This window comes from Triticum aestivum, chromosome 3A (genome assembly GCF_018294505.1).
Source record: "Triticum aestivum cultivar Chinese Spring chromosome 3A, IWGSC CS RefSeq v2.1, whole genome shotgun sequence".
In the NCBI taxonomy this organism is placed as follows: domain Eukaryota; kingdom Viridiplantae; phylum Streptophyta; class Magnoliopsida; order Poales; family Poaceae; genus Triticum; species Triticum aestivum.
In genome coordinates this window covers 362,527,121-362,542,637 of record NC_057800.1, presented here as the reverse complement: position 1 = coordinate 362,542,637, position 15,517 = coordinate 362,527,121, and positions in this window count along the sequence as shown.

The following is a 15,517-nucleotide window of genomic DNA, read 5'->3' as shown; positions in this document are numbered from 1 at the left end:
ATATTTGATATACAGATTATTGATGTGTATTTTACTAGTGTTCGTAGCAACCCCTCGGTATTTGATACTGGTTCAGTTGCTAAGAGTAGTAACTCGAAACGGGAGTTGCAGAATGAACAGAGACTAGTTAAGGGTGAAGTGATGATGTGTGTTGGAAATGTTTCCAAGATTGATATGATCATCATCGCACACTCCTTATACTTTCGGGATTAGCGTTGAACCTAAATAAGTGTTATTTTGTGTTTGCGTTGAGCATGAATATGATTTGATCATGTTTATTGCAATACGGTTATTCATTTAAGTAAGAGAATAAATTGTTGTTCTGTTTACATGAATAAAACCTTCTATGGCCATACACCCAATGAAAATGGTTTGTTGGATCTCGATCGTGGTGATACACATTCTCATAATATTGAAGCCAAAAGATGCAAAGTTAATAATGATAGTGCAACTTATTTGTGGCACTGCCGTTTAGGTCATATTGGTGTAAAGCGCATGAAGAAAATCCATGCTGATGGGCTTTTGGAATCACTTGATTATGAATCAGTTGATGCTTGCGAACCGTGCCTCATGGACAAGACGACTAAGACTCCGTTCTCCGGAACAATGGAGCAAGCAACTGACTTATTGGAAATAATACATATTGATGTATGCAGTCCGATGAATGTTGAGGCTCGCGGCGGGTATCGTTATTTTCTGACCTTCACAGATGATTTGAGCAGATATGGGTATATCTACTTGATGAAACATAAGTCTGAAACATTTGAAAAGTTCAAAAAACTTCAGAGTGAAGTGGAAAATCATCATGACAAGAAAATAAAGTTTCTACGATCTGATCGCGGAGACAAATATTTGAGTTATGATTTTGGTCTTCAATTAAAACATTGTGGAATAGTTTCACAAGATCGTGCCACCTGGAACACCACAACATAATGGTATGTCCGAACGTCATAACCGTACTATTATTGGATATAGCGCAATCTATGATGTTTCTTACCGATTAACCACTATAGTTTTGAGGTTATGCATTAGAGACAGCTACATTCACGTTAAATAGGGCACCATCTAAATCCGTTGAGACGACACCATATGGACTATGGTTTGGCAAGAAACCTAAGCTGTCGTTTCTTAAAGTTTGAAGTTGCAATGCTTATGTGAAAAAGTTTCAACCTGATAAGCTCAAACCCAAATCGGAGAAGTGCGTCTTCATAGGATATCCAAAAGAAAATGTTGGGTACACCTTCTATCACAAATCCGAAGGCAAGATATTCATTGCTGAGAATGGATCCTTTCTAGAGAAGGAGTTTCTCTCGAAAGAAGTGAGTGGGAGGAAAGTAGAACTTGATGAGGTAACTGTACCTGCTCCCTTATTGGAAAGTAGTTCATCACAGAAATCTGTTCCTGTGACTACTACACCAATTAGTGAGGAAGCTAATGATGATGATCATGTAACTTTAGATCAAGTTACTATCGAACCTCGTAGGTAAACCAGAGTGAGATCCGCACCAGAGTGGTACGGTAATCCTGTTCTGGAGGTCATGTTAATTGACCATGACGAGCCTACGAACTATGAGGAAGCGATGATGAGCCTAGATTCCGCGAAATGGCTGGGGGCCATGAAATCTGAGATGAGATCCATGTATGAGAACAAAGTATGGACTTTGATTGACTTGCCCATTGATCGGCGAGCCATTGAGATTAAATGGATCTTCAAGAGGAAGACGAACGCTAATAGTAGTGTTACTATCTACAAATCTAGAATTGTCGCAAAAAGGTTTTCGACAAGTTCAAGGTGTTGACTACGATTAGAGTTTCTCACTCGTATCTATGCTTAAGTCTATCTAAATCATGTTAGCAATTGCCGCATTTTATGAAATCTGGCAAATGGGTAAACAAAATTGCATTCTTTAATGGATTTATTAAAGAAGAGTTGTATATGATGCAACCAGAAGGTTTTGTCAATCCTAAAGGTACTAACAAAATATGCAAGCTCTAGCGATCCATCTATGGACTGGTGCAAGCATCTCGGAGTTGGAATATACGCTTTGATAAGTTGATCAAAGCATATAGTTTTATACAGACTTGCGGTGAAGCCTGTATTTACAAGAAAGTGAGTGGGAACACTACAGCATTTCTGATAAGTATATGTGAATGACATATAGTTGATCGGAGATAATGTAGAATTATTCTGTGAAGCATAAAGGAATGTTTGAAATGAGTTTTTCAAAGAAAGACCTCGGTGAAGCTGCTTACATATTGAGCATCAAGATCTATAGAGATAGATCAAGACGCTTGATAAGTTTTTCAATGAGTACATACCTTGACAAGATTTTGAAGTAGTTCAAAATGGAACAGTCAAAGAAAGAGTTCTTGCCTGTGTTACAAGGTGTGAAACTGAGTAAGACTCAAAACCCGACCACAGCAGAAGATAGAGAGAGAATGAAAGTAATTCCCTATGCCTCAGCCATAGGTTCTATAAAGTATGCCATGCTGTATACCAGACCTATTGTATACCCTGCCCTGTGTTTGGCAAGGGAGTACAATAGTGATCTAGGAGTAGATCACTGGACATTGGTCAAAATTATCCTTAGTGGAATAAGGATATGTTTCTCGATTATGGAGGTGACAAAAGGTTCGTCGTAACGAGTTACGTCGAAGCAAGTTTTGACACTGATCCAGATGACTCAAAGTCTCAATCTGGATACATATTGAAAGTGGGAGCAATTAGCTAGAGTAGCTCCGTGCAGAGCATTGTTGACATAGAAATTTGCAAAATACATACAGATCTGAATGTGGCAGACCCGTTGACTAAACTTTCCTGACAAGCAAAACATGATCACACCTTAGTACTCTTTGGGTATTAATCACATAGCGATGTGAACTAGATTATTGACTCTAGTAAACCCTTTGGGTGTTGGTCACATGACGATGTGAACTATGGGTGTTAATCACATGGTGATGTGAACTATTGATGTTAAATCACATGGCAATGTGAACTAGATTATTGACTCTAGTGCAAGTGGGAGACTGAAGGAAATATGCCCTAGATGCAATAATAAAGTTATTATTTATTTTCTTATATCATGGTAAATGTTTATTATTCATGCGAGAATTGTATTAACCGGAAACATAATGCATGTGTGAATACATAGTCAAACAGTATGTCACTAGTATGCCTGTACTTGACTAGCTCGCTGAATCAAAGATGGTTAAGTTTCCTAGCCATAGACATGAGTTGTCATTTGATTAATGGGGTCACATCATTAGAGAATGATGTGATTGACTTGACCCATTCCGTTAGCATAGCACTTGATCGTTTAGTTTGTTGTTATTGCTTTCTTCATGACTTATACAAGTTCCTATGACTATGAGATTATGCAACTCCCGTTTACCGGAGGAACACTTTGTGTGCTACCAAACGTCACAACGTAACTGGGTGATTATAAAGGTTCTCTACAGGTGTCTCCGAAGGTACTTGTTGGGTTGGCGTATTTCGAGATTAGGATTTGTCACTCCGATTGTCGGAGAGGTATCTCTGGGCCCACTCGGTAATGCACATCACTATAAGCCTTGCAAGCATTGCAACTAATGAGTTAGTTGCGGGATGATGTGTTACAGAATGAGTAAAGAGACTTGCCGGTAACGATATTGAACTAGGTATTGAGATGCCGACGATCGAATCTCGGGAAGTAACATACCGATGACAAAGGGAACAACGTATGTTGTTATGCGGTCTGACCGATAAAGATCTTCGTAGAATATGTAGGAGCCAATATGAGCATCCAGGTTCCGCTATTAGTTATTGATCGGAGACATGTCTCGGTCATTTCTACATAGTTCTCGAACCCGTAGGGTCCGCACGCTTAATGCTACGATGACAGTTATATTATGAGTTTATATGTTTTGATGTACTGAAGGAGTTCGGAATCCCGGATGAGATTGGGGACATGACGAGGAGTCTCGAAATGGTCAAGACGTAAAGATCGATATATTGGACAACTATATTCGGACTTCAGAAAGGTTTCGAGTGATTCGGGTATTTTTCGAAGTACCGGAGAGTTACGGGAATTCGCCAGGGAGTATATGGGCCTTATTGGACCATACGGGAATAGAGGAGATAGGACAAAAGGAAGGAGGCATGCGCCCCCCCCCCCTCTGGTCTGAAGTGGACAAGGGGTGCAGCCCCCTTTTCCTTCTCCCTCTCCTCCTCTTTCCTTCACTCCTACTCCAACAAGGAAAGGAGGAGTCCTACTCCCGGTGGGAGTAGGACTCCCCCCTTGGTGCGCCCTCCTCCTAGGCCGGCCGCCTCCCCCCTTGCTCCTTTATATACAGGGGCAAGGGGGCACCTCTAGACACACAAGTTGATCAAGTTGATCGTCTCTTAGCCATGTGCGGTGCCCCCCTCCACCATAGTCCACCTCGATAATACTGTAGTGGTGCTTAGGCGAAGCCCTGCGTCAGTAGAACATCAACATCGTCACCACGCCGTCGTGCTGAAGAAACTCTCCCTCAACACTCGGCTGGATCGGAGTTAGAGGGACGTCATCGGGCTGAACGTGTGCTGAACTCGGAGGTGCCGTGCATTCGGTACTTGATTGGTCAGATCGTGAAGACGTACCACTACATCAACCGCGTTGTGCTAACGCTTCTGCTTTCGGTCTACGAGGGTATGTGGACAACACTCTCCCCTCTTGTTGCTATGCATCACCATGATCTTACGTGTGCGTAGGAAATTTTTGAAATTGCTACGTTCCCCCAACACCTCCGCACTACTAAGTGTGGTCGTGGCGCGTGGCTCTGACTGCCTGTGCACAAGTAAAGGGGTCAAAAGAAGAGCCCCTACTTTTGTACACCGACAAGTAGAGATACTACTTGTGTATCCAAAAACCCTTAAACCAAAATCTTATTTTCAAGAGTCAACCATACCTACCTAAGGATTGAGCAAGATCCTTTAAGTAAGCTGTTCTCGGTGCAATAAGGCAATAAAAATTGCTTCTAAAATTGTTAGATCATTTATTGTAAGAGAAAATTGAGCGTTGTACGAACTTGTGATGGCAAAGAATAAAAGCGACAGACTGCATAATAAAGGTTGCAATCATAAGGGGCAATATAAGGTGACGTTATTTTTGCACTAAGGGGTTGATCATACAAACAAATAAGCGCATGGCAACCTCTGTTTCCCTATGCGAAGGGCCTATCTTTTACTTTTATGTATTTACTTTCATGCAAGAGTCAATGTTTTTCTCTCTATTCCTTTTTATTTTTCTCTTTTGGCAAGCATCGTGTGGTGAGGAAAGATCTAGGCACATATATCCAGTTTTATATGGGTAGCATGAGTTATTATTGTTGACATCACCCTTGAGGTGAATACGTTGGGAGGCAAAATTATAAGCCCCTATCTTTCTGTGTATCCGGTTGAAACGTATTGCTCATGTGTATGGAGTGTTAGCAATCATGGAAGACTATATGATGATTGAGTATGTGGAGCTCTTACTTAGACTCTGTTGAATAAGTTGAATTGCAATTGCTTGGTGACCGAGATAATAGGTTCTTTTGTTTTAGGAGAATTCATTGTTTGAACATTAACATGTGAACTGGTTGCTACTTTAACATGAGAAGAAGTTTTATAAGAAATAATTGATGTTATGATGCTAGGAAAAGTGATTTAAATTCTTATTGATCAAACTTGTGCACTTTGCTAGCATTCACACTTCATAAATTATTTCTTTTATCATTTACCTACTCGAGGACGCGTAGGAATTAAGCTTGGGGATGTTGATACGTCTCCAACGTAACTGTAATTTATGAAGTATTCATGTTGTTATATTATCATTCTTGGATGTTTTACAATCATTTTATAGCAACTTTATATCATTTTTTGGGACTAACCTATTAACCAGTGCCCAGTGCCAGTTGTTGTTTTTGCTTGTTTTTTTACATCGCAGGAAATGAATATCAAATAGAGTCCAAACACCGCGAAACTTTTTGTGGATTTTTTATGGACCAGAAGACTCCCGATGGGCCAAAGCAGCACCTGGGGGTGCCCCGAGGGGGGCACAACCCACCAGGGCATGCCTGGGGGCCCAGGCACGCCCAGGTAGGTTGTGCCCACCTCGGTGGCCTCCAACACCCCCTCTTTGCCCTATAAAATCCCAAATATTCCAAAAACCCTCGGGGGTAACCCTAGATCAAAAGTTTCGCCACCGCAAGGTTTTGTAGCCACAGAAAACCAATCTAGACCCCGTTCCGGCACTTTGCCGGAGGGGGAAATCATCACCGGTGGACATATTCATCATCCCGGCGGCCACCATGATGAGGAGGGAGTAGTCCACCCTCGGGGCTGAGGGTTTGTACCAGTAGCTATGTGTTTAATCTCTCTTTCTCTCTCTCTCATGTTCTTGAGATGTCACGATCTTGATGTATCGCGGGCTTTGTTAATATAGTCGGATCATATGGTGTTTTCCCCTCTCTATCTTGTTGTGATTAATTGAGTTTTTCCCTTTGAGATTTCATTGTTATCGGATTGAATACTTTTATGGATTTGAGAGCACCTGATATATGTCTTGCATATGAATACTTGTAGTGACAATGGGGTATCATATTGATTCACTTGATATGTGTTTTGGCATTCATCTCATGGATTCCCGCGGTGACATTGGGGTAACATAGTCGGTTACAAGGAAGGAGATCTACATATCCGTATTGCCAAGCTTGCCTTCCACGCCAAGGAGAGTCCCATCCGGACACGAGACGAAGTCTTCAATCTTATATCTTCATAGTCCAACAGTCTGGCTGTCTGGATACCCCCTAATCCAGGACTCCCTCAGTAGCCCCTGAACCAGGCTTCAATGACGATGAGTCCGGCGCGCAGATTGTCTTCGGCATTGCAAGGCGGGTTCCTCCTACGAATACTTCATAGGAGATTTTGAACACGAGGATCGTGTCCGGCTCTGCAAAACAAGTTCCACATACAACCATAGAGAGAATAATATTTTCACAAATCTAATCTGCCGATGCATTCCGCAGTATGACATCACACCACGGCCAGGTCACCATTCAAATCGTTTTTCACAACCAACCTCAGCGTGTTTCGTGAGGCGGTTTCCTTGGCACGTCTTGTCGAAGCAGAGATCGTGTCCCCTTATTACGGGATTCCCATCAATACGGACGTGGGTAACCCAACCGCGCCATCAATTACGGCACTTGGGGGATAAGCGAGTTTTACCTGGCTGGTGGGGGCGCATAGTTTCGTCCGCCCTTATAAAGGGATAAGGGTTCACCTTTTTCTACCCACGCCTTCTTCCTCGTTGCTCATCCATTCTTGCGCAGTCGAGCTCCAGCACCCAAGTCCACATCCTTCTTCTCAACCCTCTCCAAACATGTCCGGAGCGGGAGGCAAGTGGATGGTCTCCTCCGTTAGGGAGGGATACATCAAAAAGCTACACGGGGCCGGATACTTAGCCGTGGATATCGCGCACCGGCTGCCAGCCGCAGGGAAGATCGTCCCTATCTGGAACCTTACGAAAGGGTGGTTTTCCTCACCCACTTCGTCCGCGGACTGGGGTTTCCCCTCCATCCATTCGTCCGCGGCCTTATGTTCTATTATGGGCTGGACTTCCATGATCTGGCCCCGAATTTCATCCTCAACATCTCAGCGTTCATCGTCGTGTGCGAGGCTTTCCTCCGCATCCGGCCCCACTTCGGCCTGTGGCTAAAGACCTTCAATGTCAAACCGAAGGTAGTAGGCGGCCAACAAGAGGAATGCGAAGGAGACCATAAAGGGGTGGCAATCGGGGTGGTTCTACATCATCGAGCCGCGCGACACCAACTGGGTGGCAGCCCCCGAGTTTCGATCCGGAATCCCCACGCGGCTCACTTCCTGGAAGGAGAAGGGCCTGTCCTGGGGCTCATCGGTGGAGCAGGACGGACTCCAGAAGTGTATCCGGAACATGATAGGCAACAAACTCAAGCTTGTCAACATAGTCCAGGTCATGCTCTTCTGTCGGATCCTCCCGTGTCAACGACGGGCTTTCAACTTATGGGAGTTCGACCCGGCCCAGCACCAGACTCTGCGTGAGCTCTTCGACATGACGCATAAGGATGTCTGGAAGGTGTTGTTCAAGGGCGCTGAGGTCCCCCCTCCCCTTACCGAGGACCGCGAGCTAAGTGCGATGCGCCCTGCGAATCCGGTAAGTTCTGTACACCTCGTAGGTTATTTATTTTCCATAGTTTAACCATGTGCGGGGTCTGAGCTCCCATGCTTTTGACAGGACTGGGTGGAGACACTGAAGCAGATTGACTGTCCGGCCCCTCTGCCCGAAGACCCTGCAGACGCTCTCCTGACGGAGATGCGGACTCTGGCTCGTTATGAGGCGTCGGAGAAGAATATCAAGAAGTAGGCCACGGGAACCCGAAAGAGCTCCCGGCGCCAGGTGGTATCATACTCATCGTCCGATAACTCAAAGACGCACTCCTCCCGTCAAAAGGAGGAGGAGGAAGATGACGGTTCTCCCCCTCCAGCCGGGGGAGACAGGAAAAGGAAGGCCGCCCCAACCGGGGAGGCCGGAGGGTCCAAGAAGGGAAGGAGTCTCCTTCCGGAATGTTCCACCACCGCTGCCGACAGTGAAGGCGAGTGGTTACTCAGGTCCAAGCCCCTGGCGAAGTCATAAATATTCGGATACCAGAGTAACTCATAACATACTTTTATTGCACTGCTTCTCCTAACGTCGAATATGATCATGCAGTCCACCCCTAGCCCGCATCGACGTATCCTCGTCGGGCGGTTCCTTGGACTCGTCGGATATGAATAGTGAGTCACTTCCAACCGCCTCCTCTCCTCACCCAACGGACAATGTTGAGGTATTATCTCAAGGGGCACCGAGCCGAGGGGAGGTAGCCCTGGAGGCGCCTCAAGGCGACCTTCCGGACTCCAGGCGCAAAGGGAGCAAGACTCCCATGGGCTCCAAGTTCGGCCTTCAGCCGAACACCGCGGCGGAACCTCCAATGGTTCCGGACTCCGGCAGGCGGCCCCCTTCCAAGAGGGGCAAGCCGCCCGTGCCAGTGACCTCTGTCCATCCGGAGGCACCGGAGAACCTGCTGGGAGCGCTTCGCGGCGCTTCCATCGACGAAGAGCACCGCACTATTATGAGTGCGGTGATCAAGAAGGTTCAGTCCACCAAGAGCGGACTGACTAAAGCATGTGCCAGCCTTCTAACAGGCTTTGAGGTAAGTATTTAAAATATAGGATAATATTACTTCATAGACAGTAGCCCCTGATGCTCTGTTTGGTGTTCACAAAGAAAAGCCGAATAGAGGATCAAATAATATCTGCAGGAGTCTAATACAAGTATGTCTATATGCGTGTGCAGGCTTCGCTGCTGACCTCTGCCGCACTGCCTGCGGAGGTCTCCGCACTGAAGCAGAACCTTGAGCAGTCCGAGAAAGAGCTCGGCCTTGCCAAGAGGCAGCTCGAGGAGAACAAAGTTAAGTAATACCTTGTCTATATGTATAAAAAAGATGTGGTTGCAAAATGATAGGATCATCATGGATGTTCCAGGGGCCACGACCGAAGTGGCGACCCTAAAGCAAGCGTTGTCCGAGGCCGAAAACAAAGCGGCCAAGGAGCGGAATGAGCGGGAGAAACAAGAGGCACGGGTGGGCGAGGTGCAGCAAGAGCTCCAGGCTCTCGTGAAGAAGCACGAGACCTTGGAACTTGACTCGAAGACGCGAGAGTCTGAGCTTGCCGCGGCCCTCGAGAGCACAAAGCATGCCAAGGGTGAAGCCCAAAAGGCCCTCCAGGAAATTGAGGTGATGAGGAAGATAGCGGCGGGTAAGGCATTCATTATGCAAAGCAAGCATGTGAAAGTAGATTACTTGTTACTTACCCGAGTCCGGAGCTCTCCAGGAGCATTCGCAGATTTGCCCCGCAGCTTGTCGGATTCCACAAAGTACTACCGACCGAGGAGGGAAGCTCGACGGAGAAGTTGTTCTGGTCTCAGTATACTAGGACCGAACACCCAATGCATGTGAGCGACCAGCTGAAGCAACTGGTCGAGCTGCACAAGGCAGCTGAACAGGCCATGAGGGGCCTTATAGTCCGGATGTGGCCTGGCGACTCCCTTCCCAACAGCTATTTCGGCCTGGTGAGGCGTCTTGTGGATGCCTGCCCACGGCTGGAAGTCATAAAGTGGTCCATCTGCATCGAAGGTGCACGCCGGGCTTTTGCCCGTGCGAAGGTGCACTGGGCCAAGATGGACACCGAGAAGTTGGTGAAGGAGGGGCCGCCGTAGGGCAAGGAGGATCGCCACCCTGAAATGTATTATGAGGGTGTCCTGAAGGGTGCCCATCTTGTGGCGGACGAGTGTGCGAAGGATGTAATTTTTGAATGAACTTGCTCGTGTGATCATGTATTATGAAAACTTGTTCATGTGCGCTATGCAACGCTTGTTTGAATTTAAAATATTACCTTTTGTGTGGCTGTTTATCAAATCTGAGAGATGGCTAGTCGTCGGCTTCTGCCCCCATGCCACGAGTGCTGGGGTGTTCGGGATAAATCTGAGCACTCTTTTTCCCATTGTTGGGTCCTTCGAGGGAGGTGCTCAGTGCAACGAACAAGCCAATTGGACTATAATGCTTTATCACTCTCACTTAACATTAGAAGTCTACAATTTTAAATTTTGGCGAAGCACCTAGTATTCGGAAGGCCGAATTCAGGTCGCTATACACACCTAAGCCGGACAAAGCTGACTCCTCGCCCTAAGCGGGATAAGTCTTTAGGGACTCGAGACCTCTCGAACAGCGACCAGCTCTCGCCTTATCATGACAGTCAGTTTTAGCTTTCTCTTCTGAGGTGCTTGCCCAGATGAACCGGGGCGCAATTGTAGTAGTTCTCCCAGTGCTACCTTAGCCGATATAGCGGAACGTAAGGTACCAAAACATGGGAGCCGGGCAAACCCAACTATTGACCCAAGACATGACTCGGAGCTGATGCATATAATGCTATAAGTTCAGGGTGCCGCACTGTCGAAAGTGTTTGGACATCTCACGCCGTATTATGGGGTACGCTTAAGCCCCTGGCGTATTGGCCGTACCAGAGTGTACGGGTGCTGCATGTCATGAATGAACATATATATATATATATATATATATATATATATATATATATATATAAGAATAGAGGATGCGGTAATAGTCTAGTGATATGCATTGTTTATTCAAAAAGGTGCGTCGAAGCAGAAATATACAAGTAGTGCGATAAGCAAAAAAGTAGGACTATTTGACATGTCCCCTCCAAGGGCAAGCTGAGGAATGGTATTTAAAGCAGGTATTTCACTCGTTATCAGAGACCACCTGGGAGTTCCATGGTGCGACATAGCTTTCTGCCTCCTTGGTTGTTGTATCGTGTGTTCGGCAATCGTACTGCCGGACGGGGTTTCCGGAGAGTAAAGTCCTGAAAGAGAGAAAAAATAACAAGGCGGGAAGCCCCTAGTGCGGTTGAACCGCGTTGTGGGGTGTGGCGTAGTCGTGCCCCCCCCCCCCACCTATGCCTATGGTATTTTCAATGCGTAATTATGTATGCGTGGCATGGATTTCGCCGTTTGGCTGGGACTGGGGTGGGGGCCGCATTGCTATGCGAGCTTGGATTGTGTTAGGCGGTCTTGTTGCAGAGTACTCCGGGCACGCTTGACGGTGTCCGGGTGTTTAATCACCGAACTGGTGGATTGCCTAAAGAGGCTGCTTTGTGCTTCTGCTGCGAGGGCCACAGTGTGCTCCTCCGTGCGGAGAGAGCGCTCTGTGTTTCCATTGATTGTGATGACCCCCCGAGGTCCTGGCATCTTGAGCTTGAGGTATGCATAATGCGGTACCGCATTGAATCTTGAAAATGCGGTTCGCCCGAGCAGTGCATGATAGCCACTGCGGAACGGGACTATATCAAAGATTAACTCCTCGCTTCAGAAGTTATCCGGGGATCCGAAGACCAATTCCAGTGTGACTGAGCCTGTGCAATGGGCCTCTACACCTGGTATGATGCCTTTGAAGGTCGTTTTTGTGGGTTTGATCCTTGAGGGGTCTATACCCATTTTGCGCACTATGTCCTGATAAAGCAGGTTCAGGCTACTGCCACCGTCCATAAGGACTCGAGTGAGGTGAAATCCGTCGATGATTGGGTCTAGGACCAGTGCGGCGAATCCGCCATGACGGATACTAGTGGGGTGGTCCCTGCGATCGAAGGTGATTGGACAGGAGGACCATGGGTTGAACTTTGGGGCGACTGGCTCCAACACATATACGTCCCTTAGCGCACACTTCCGCTCCCTCTTGGGGATGTGGGTTGCGTATATCATCTTCACCGTCCGCACTTGTGGGGGGAACCTCTTCTGTCCTCCGGTGTTCGACGGCCGGGGCTCCTCCTCGTCATCGCTATGTAACCCCTTATCTTTGTTTTCGGCATTTAACTTGCCGGCCTGCTTGAACACCCAACATCCCCTGTTGGTGTGGTTGGCTGGCTTGTCGGGGGTGTCGTGTATTTGACACGAGCGATCGAGTATACGGTCCAAACTGGACAGGCCAGGAGTGCTTCTTTTGAATGGCTTTTTCCGCTGACCGGGTTCAGAGCCTCTGAATCCGGCATTGACTGCCGTATCCTCGGTATTGTCGTTGTTGATGCGGCGCTTGTGTTTGTTGTGACGTGACCTGCCATTGCTATCCTTGGTATCCGAAGTACCATGGTTTTTTAATATGTTATTGCTTCGAGCCAGCCAGCTATCCTCTCCCGCGCAAAAGCGGGTCATGAGTGTCATGAGGGCTGCCATAGATTTCAGCTTTTCCTGGCCAAGGTGCCGGGCAAGCCACTCGTCGTGGATGTTGTGCTTAAAAGATGCTAGGGCCTCTGCATCCGGACAGTCGACGGTTTGATTTTTCTTTGTCAGGAACCATATCCAGAATTGCCTGGCCGATTCCTCTGGCTGCTGAATTATGTGGCTCAAGTCATCGGCATCTGGTGGTCGCACATAAGTGCCCTGGAAGTGGACGAGGAATGCGGCTTCCAGATCTTCCCAACAGCCAATGGATTCTGCTGGCAGGCTGTTGGGCCAATGCTGAGCTAGTCCTTTGAGTTTGAGTGGGAGGTATTTGACGATGTGTAGATCGTCACCGCGGGCCATGTGGATGTGCAGGAGGAAGTCCTCGATCCATATAGTAGGATATGTTGTACCGTCGTTGTAACATCCCAAATTTTTAATTTGGAATGTTATACAATAGGTCATCATGCATATCATATTTTATTTTGCTTTTGGTTTTGATCCTAGAAAATCCTAAGCAACTCAAGGACCCACGGAGAGAGTTGGGGATTTCGTTATTTACATATTTGAGTTTTCTCAAATTATGTAAACAGGATCATTTGATTTTATTTATTTTATCATCAATTATTTCTATTACAAAAATATAAGAGAGGGAATAAAATAACTTTCCCAAAATATAGAAATATTGAGGATTTAATAAAAAAATCAAATAAGGTTTATTTCGGAGTTTTTCGGTATTTTTATTTGAATTTAGGAAAAATGCGCGTTTTTCAAAGTTGTAGTTTGGCCCAGAAAAATGTTCACTTTATCGGGCTTGATTTTAGAAACCCGGGAAAATTTATTTCGTGTTTTTTGGAGTCCGTTTAGTATTTCTTTTTATTTTTCTTCCGAGCGGAATTATTAAAAAAACGCGGAACCGACTATTGGCCGTACTCGGCCAAGACACCGTCGGCCGAGGCTTTATAAGCCGCCGCCCCGGCCCGAGAGAGAGCCCAGCCGCCCAGCCTCGAAACCCTAACCCTAGCCGCCGCCGCCGCCACCGCCGACTCGCCGGAGCAGCGCGCCGCCCGAGGTTCGCCGCCGCCTTGTTTTCTGTGACGTTTAAAAAAAATTCTGTTCGTCGTTTTTCTTTTTCGTCGGGTTTTTCGCGGTTATTTTCTGATCGCGATTTCTGATTCGATTTTCGTTTTAGTATAACTTTTCGCTCGTTTATCGGAATCAGGCGATTCAAGCGCCTGGAGTTTCGTCTCGAAACCCTTTTTCCGAATAATCAACTTAAACATGTTTTTGCTACTGGAAAATTTGAGTTAGATCCAGATTACTAGAACGAAGTTGTTTTCTTTCGCCGTTTGACTTCTTTTGTTTCGTTCGATTTGATTCTTTTTGCCAACCAGGGTTCTTAAGTTGAACTTTCTGGTTAGATTTCTATTTGAGTTTTACCTGTGCATTAGATGAGTACTTATTGTATGCTTGTTTGTTTGTCTGCGATATAGTACCCGGAGTGTGCCGCCTGTTACGTTGAATCTCTAGGTTTCGCGGATCATCAGCAAGGCAAGTAACACTTTGATCATACCTTTTTCTACAACCCAGTTTTATTGCATTAGATCAATTCTCACACATTGAATGATTACGATCTAATTAAATTGTGGGATGGGAAGTAGATGAGGTAGTACCTATTACCTGTTTATTATCAAACCTTTGGGAGTTACTTCTACGTTTGCTTATTATGCCATGCTATGCTAGTAGACGTGGATTGGGTGAGAGAAATCCATGACAGATGTGAGATTGATAATTAATGGTTTATCTAAGGTGGCAACTTAAACACACATCTGGGTGGATTGAGGCACCTGGGGTTTCCAGGACTTGCCTGTTTTTCTTTTGGACCGCCACCCAGGATCAAAGGGATCATGAGATTATTCATACTAGAAACTTCCATGTGCAGCCACAAGCCATTATGGGCTCTGGCATAGTTGACTAAGTTGTGCGAACTCTTACAGTGGTAGACTAGCAGATGTAGGGGATGTAGGTGGTACGGTCTACCCGATCGTAAGGTGCTAGCGCTTCTGAAAGACTATGTCTCGGTCATCCGTCTTCTCAAACACCCTGTAGTGCGAGAAACCAAACGGAGGCGATCGAGTCTTGTGGGGAAAAGTGCGCAAACCTCTGCAAAGTGTAATAAACTAATCATGGTTAGCCGTGTCCCCGGTTATGGACATCTTGAGTATCTAGTACTTGGATTTTCATGAGAATCTCAACATGTTACTCTAAAGTTAATTTTGTTGGGTTTAATGATGTTACTTTAATTGGGATTGAGAATGCTGTCAACCATTCTCAATGTTTAACAACCACCATGATAGTAATTAAATTTATTCCTTTGAAGTAGGGAAAAATTGGCTTTACGCAAAAACTGTAACCATAGAGCTTTCCACCAGCCAAATATGCATATAGTATAGCTGTTTCATTCCATTACTCTCTATGTGTTACCTTGCAAGCATATTCCATGTGCTGACCCGTTTTCGGGCTGCAACGTTAATGTTGCAGACTTTTCAGACGACGATTAAGGAGTTTTTAGGTCGTGGTTCTATACTCAGAGATGCCGTTGGAGTTGATGGACTCACTTATCTTCCAAGCCTTCCGCTGTTATCGTTATTAGATGGCCTTAAGCCATATTTATTGTAATAAGTTCTCTTTTGGGACACTCGATGTAAGAAGTGTGT